Source organism: Bison bison, unplaced genomic scaffold, assembly GCF_000754665.1.
Source record: "Bison bison bison isolate TAMUID 2011002044 unplaced genomic scaffold, Bison_UMD1.0 scf7180017864518, whole genome shotgun sequence".
NCBI lineage: Eukaryota > Metazoa > Chordata > Mammalia > Artiodactyla > Bovidae > Bison > Bison bison.
In genome coordinates this window covers 4581910-4588008 of record NW_011495071.1, presented here as the reverse complement: position 1 = coordinate 4588008, position 6099 = coordinate 4581910, and the positions used below count along the sequence as shown (strand labels likewise).

General features: G+C 43.0%; 1 protein-coding gene across 3 annotated transcripts in view; it reads left to right on the top strand.

The window, feature by feature from the left end:
- The window catches only part of CADM1 (cell adhesion molecule 1), a 353858-nt gene that overhangs the window by 236243 nt on the left and 111516 nt on the right, over window positions 1-6099 (top strand). The gene's annotated exons all lie outside the window — the stretch shown is intronic.

The window sequence follows — 6099 nt, the reverse complement described above, 5'->3', positions numbered from 1 at the left end:
GCCAGCTGCGACTGGGACAAGTGTCTGGTCTTCTGAGAGTGACCCAGAAGAGACGGTGAATCTGTTTGAGATATTTCTACTACCAGTGCATTTTCTGCACATACCCGACTGTCTGTTCTCTTTCTCTTGTTTATAGTTTTTAAAACAGAAATAAGATAGTCTGTAGAAGGTATTAACTTGAGATTCACATTCTTAACTGCATAGCAGATGTCTTACTAATTGAGGCTTGTATTTAACTGGGTTAAATGCAGTGGTTTGTTGTTAGCATACAGTGTGGTGAAGTCCATTGTACTTTGATGGGAAGGGCTCAGCTTTGTACCACCCTGCAGTGTGCAAGTCTCATATCGTCCTAGGATGCTGGTTTTGCTGTAATTTCATTTGGGGACCAGGGAACATTGCAGCATGGCGAGCTGGGTAGGAACTAAATATTTCAGATGGAGGAAGGAATATTGTTCTAATTAAACTGAATCTAGAGCCTGTGGCAAAGTATGTGCTTAATATATTGGGGTATGTGTGAAAAATTACATGTATTTTCATAAACTGGTTTTTTTCCCTCTCTCATCCTTGCTGAAGGGCTTTTGTTTTGAATATTGTTTGCACAGAAGAATTATTTTGTTACTGACACGGGACAGCATAATAAAATCTGGAGAGTCGTAACAGTTACCCTGGCCCTGAAATGTTTCTCTTCTTTGGATGAATAGGGAATATGAGTTCAGACTTCTTCTTTAAGGTGGAAAACAAAAGAGTGTTATTTTTTCTCCATTATCTAATGCAGAGGGCTTCCCCGATAGCTCAGTTGGTAAAGAATCTGCCTATAATGCAGGAGATCCCTGTTTGATACCTGGGTCAGGGAAGATCCCCTGGTGAAGGGATAGGCTACCCACTCCAGTATTCTTGGGCTTCCCTTGTGGCTCAGCTGGTAAAGAATCTGCCTGCAATGAGGGAGAGCTGAGTTTGATCCCTGGGTTGGGAAGATCCCTTGGAGAAGGGAAAGGCTACCCACTCCAGTATTCTGGCCTGGAGAATTGCCATAGAAGAATTATTTCATTATTGTTACCAGACAGCATAATAAAATCTAGAAACTCGTGACAGTTACCGTAGCTCCGAAATGTTTCTCTTCTTTGAATGAATAGGGAATATGAGTTCAGGCTTCTCCTCTAAGGTGGAAAACAAAAGAGCATTATTTTTTTATGCATTATCTGATACAGAATCCCATGTACAGATTGGTGGGCTCTAACATGTTTTCATTTAGAAAAGAAAAGCAACTTTAGGATGAAGTAGATCTTGAATATTCAAGAGAAGGTCAAAGCTGAACACAGGATTTTCGTCTTCTTAGCCTGACACTTTTCTGTTAAATGTCCTTTGTGAAATATTTTGACTTAAGGGGTCAAAAATGTTAAGTTTGGCCAATTTCACTTGAGAGCCCATTGATAGGCATTGATCACACCCAAATGCCATTCTTGTAACCTTGAAACATCTCTCTGATGATACTGTAATTAGAAATAAGTGCTAGTGCATCTAATTTTCTGATTTGTGGGTTGTTATAGGGTCTGTTGCCGAAGGGCGCAGTGGGAGGCGAGCTTGGAAGGGGTGACATTTTTAGTGACTGTCTTGTCTGATCCTGTTTGCCTGCTCTCCGGTGACCTCTGAGGGCCTGATTCAACTGTGAAGTTGATATACCTGACGCCCAAGTCTGCATCTTTCTTCGTCCTGTGAAAATGTAGAGCTGCACATCACTCATCTGTTCCCCACTGCCCGTGTCCCCCCAGGCCTCCCGTCTTCACGGAGGAGTCCTCGCCCTTCAGACTCACTCTTGGCATTTACCTCCACCGTCACCATGCTTCTCCCACACTATGGTTCAGAGATGGACCAGGTTGTATAGCTTCTCCTTTGTGATTCTAGGATCTGATCTTTCCTATTTACGACTGCTGCTCCTCCCACCCTTGTTCAGGCCAGCCTCGGCCTGCCTGGTGGTGCTCTAGTAACTTCTCAGCAAAGTCTCTCGTGTCCGTGGTCCCCTGCTTACTATGCTTATCACACACACACAACGTTCTGTCCATCTTACCTCTGTAGAATCCCTCTTCTTGAGTATGGTGTGGTTATTATACCTCTTACTCCATTCCATCCACACTCATAAGCTTAACTACCTCCTCTCCCTCTGCAGCATCCAAAGGTTACAGTCTCTATTTTGTCCCAAATGTTCAGACCCCTCCGTAGTAATCTCCAAGTAAGGCCTTGCTTCGCCCATCTTAAGGCCTTCTCTCCTCTAAAATATTCACAGGATCTTTATCACACCCTATCTTTTATCCTAATTCTCTGAAGACCCATCTTGTCTATCCTACTAAATCTTGAGTGCCTGGAGAGCAAATTCTTTTTCTTTAGTTTACTTATATCTATCACGTGTCATAGCTACCATGTAATCAACAGATCAATAATAAATACAGCTGACATTCACTGAGCATTAACTATGTGCTGATTACAGTACTATTCAAAGTGCTTTACATACTTTTTTTTCTTATTTTAGTTCATGAAAAGGTATTATTATTGTTATTTCCTTTTATAACAGTGCACATGGAATTCAAAGAGGCAGACAAGATCACTTCTGTGCAACATAGTCAGGCAAGGCTTCGTGATAATCCATAGGGTACAGTAGGGAAGTTTATTGTGCAGATGGGCAGCCATGAAACAGGGGCCTGATAACATGATCAGAGAGGAGGCACGAGGTGCAGAGTAGGCGGAGAAATACATGGGACTGTAAGTACGGTGTCAGGGGTGGAAGAAGGCGCCGATGGAAATACCGCACCTTGGCCAACAGCTGGGAAAGGAATCCCACAGAGCTCCGTGCCCACAGCACTCACTCAGGACTTAGCACAACGGGTTTTGTATTCTTCTGCTCCTTTTTGCTTGTGTATCCTGTCTCTACCCCTAGCCCTGAGGTCCTGCAGGAAGGGAAACATAGCTGATTCATTTTTGTAGTTTTAGCATTCATTCATTCTGTAGTACATGCACAATCAGTGTCGTCTAACGATGTCCGTGGTGCAAAAAATTAAACTATCATAACAGGCAGCCTTCCCTTTGTTAATAGAAGCCTCCTTCCTGTGAAGCAGGCAGAAGAGTGTGGAAACCCTGTTTGGAGGAGGGACTTTACAGAGTGCAGAAGGGCTTCTCAGTTTTCCCTTTTCACCAGTTTGACTGCACTCGTAGTGCTGTAACCTCTGTTATCAGAAGGGATGGATTGGGGTGATTATAACTAGCACTCCTGCTAGTTAAGTTCTGGTTTCATCTTGACATCCAGTGGAATGGTCACCATGATTTCAGCGGACTGTTTTGTCGTTGATATTAATGATGGTGTCCTGCAATTCTGTGCTACTAAATTGAAGAAGAAAGCGTACCTTACTCTTCTAGCCCGCATTTCAGAGAGCTGTGCGCCCTGTGTATTTCGTGAGGCTGTGCTTTCATCAAGTCTCTGTAGCACCATTAGAGCGGGTGACTGAACGCCTGCTTTCAGGGTACCCATGCCACATAATGGTACTAATAGGTAAGAGAAAACAAAGCAAAAACTCGTCACAGCACAAGAGAGTTCTGGGGCCGACTTTGTGGTAGGCATGGTATTGCCGGTCAGCAATATGTTCTTGTCTACTCAGGCTGACTATTGGCTGCCAGCTGTGAGATGCTCCCGTGCTGACAAGCCTCCCCGACTCTGTACTCTGCCCTCAGGCTCGCAATTTACTGGATGCAATCTTGTTGAGAAAATGTGGTCTTTATTAGTGTTCGGCACAGATCGACTTTTCTGTGCCCGCTTCCGCAGGACTGGTAAGATGCTTCAGTGTGGGGAGGAGACAGGACAGGTGACAGTAAGGGCACAGGAGAACGGGAGTTTTCCGGTGCTCGGAACCGGACTCCCAGCTTCACACAGAGACGGCCTGAGCACACCGTGTAGAGGCGGCTCATTGGCACCCACGGGGCTTTTGGGGGCATTCTGATCAATGACTAATCACAAGGAAATGTACTTGTCAATAAAACTGGAGTAACTTAGTTTCTAGATACCTGAACAGTAAATTTACCGTACATGTGAGTGACAGCTTTTGCCCTCTAGATATATATATATAATGAGAACACAAAACTAATGTGTGTGTTGATAACCCTCCAAGTGATACAGCGGACACATATACATCTTCATATATAATGTTCTGTTTTTCATTGTGAGGATGTATCCGCCTACTCTCAGATGCACGTCCCGATTGGTCTCCACCTAGTTTTGTCTGCTGCCTTGGCTCTGTTATGTTGGTCTAATGTATTCTACAGAGAGAGTTGTGAGTGGCGTGCTGCACCTCCTCTTTCTTCTCCCATATGCTGCCTCTTTAACAAATGTCCACACATGTGACTTTCTTCCCTCCTAATCCTGATGGTGCCTGTTGTTTCAAACAGTTCCTCGATTTATAGGTGTGACTGGGTAGCTTCTTAAGCACAGATACAAATGCTTTGCGAATAGAAGTTAAATGCCAGAAAATCTCTAAGAAATAAAAATCATAGTCATTTAAAATAGTCCTTCTATAAAGAACTGTAGAAATGTGAAATTAATAAATACTAGCATAAGCATTAAATATTCACTGCCTACTACTTCTGAAATGGTACAACAGCATCATTTTTTAATGATGGGTCATGATAAAACACATCAATTTTAAATAACCTGTTTTCTCCTTCCCTCTTTCCAAAGCTATGAGTTGGCAAGCTTGAAATTAAATACAAGTAATGGTAATAACTAAGCTTCTGCTAACCTTAGTCATGGAATAGACACTTTCCTGTGTTTTCTAGATGGTCTGTGGCTATTTGAAAAGACTAGAAAATTGAAAATTGCTGCTAATGGGATCAGCTTGAATTTGAAGAAAAAATACATTTCTCTTCGTGGAAAACAAGAAATGTAGAACCTTAACTAGCAAATGCACCATTATCCTCTAATGCATTCTTATTTGTCTCCTTATTAAGGCTTACTGAGTCCTCTTACAATAGTTAAAATGAATCTTTAACTATAATACATTTCTATTCCTTCCCCTCCAACCCCCGCTAAAATCCCTTTAAAAATACCTTTATTTTTAGTTATGCTTCACTTATTATTTAATAAGGGACTTACAAAATACAAGAGGAGCAAATAATAATAATATTTTGAATTTTTATGTTTCTTTGCTATCAAAGAACTGTAGATACCTTTTATCGTCAATCTTATTTGCCACGCAAATTTAATTGACAGATTTTTCTCTCTATCTTGTAGATGGGAAGCACTAAAGCATCTGTCTCCTAAGGTCATGTTATGAAGTGATTAAACAGCTTGTAAGTCCCAGGACAGGGAAACACAGGGTGCCGTGGGGCCTGCCCTCTAGGGACCCTGAGCCTGTCTGGGGAGGATGGAGTCTGGTCATGTCTCATGAAGAGAATGGTGTCTGAGCCAAAGTCTGCAAAATGAGCAAAAGGCTGAGAAGGAAGTAGGGAGAGAGCATGTTGCTTTTGGAACACACAGAAATAGCCGAGTCCCTGCAACCATGGCGAAGCTGAAGGGGCATTGTGATGCTGTAAGAGGACCTGATTCTGAGCAATGAGGCAGCACAGGAAAGGCTTACTTGTGGAGTGAAAGGAGCTGGGTTTTCCCAAGTGTTTTTTGATGATTCTCCATCTCCAGGTGGCTGAGAGAATGGACCCTTTAGAGTGGTTGAAATGAGTAACCTTATATATATATATATATTTTTTTTAATATATATATATAATATATATATGGCTTTTCTGGGTCTTAGATGAAGCATGTGAACTCTTGCACATGTGGGATCTAGTTCCCTGATGAGGGACCAAACCCAGGCCCCTACATTGAGAGTACAGAATCTCAGCCACTGGACCACCAGGGCGAGTCCCCAAATGGGTAATCTTGATTGATGGGGAAGAAAGACCTCACATGCCTCTGCTGAAAGGGGCCGTGGTGGGGATGGAAGGGGTCCTGAATCAAGCTCCTGGGAAGGGGGTTTGAAGAGGAACCAGTCCCTGCGAGAGGAGTCAGGACAGGGACAGAAGGAGAAGTGCTCGTGTGCCGCAAGTCCAGGCTGGGGAGAGGAC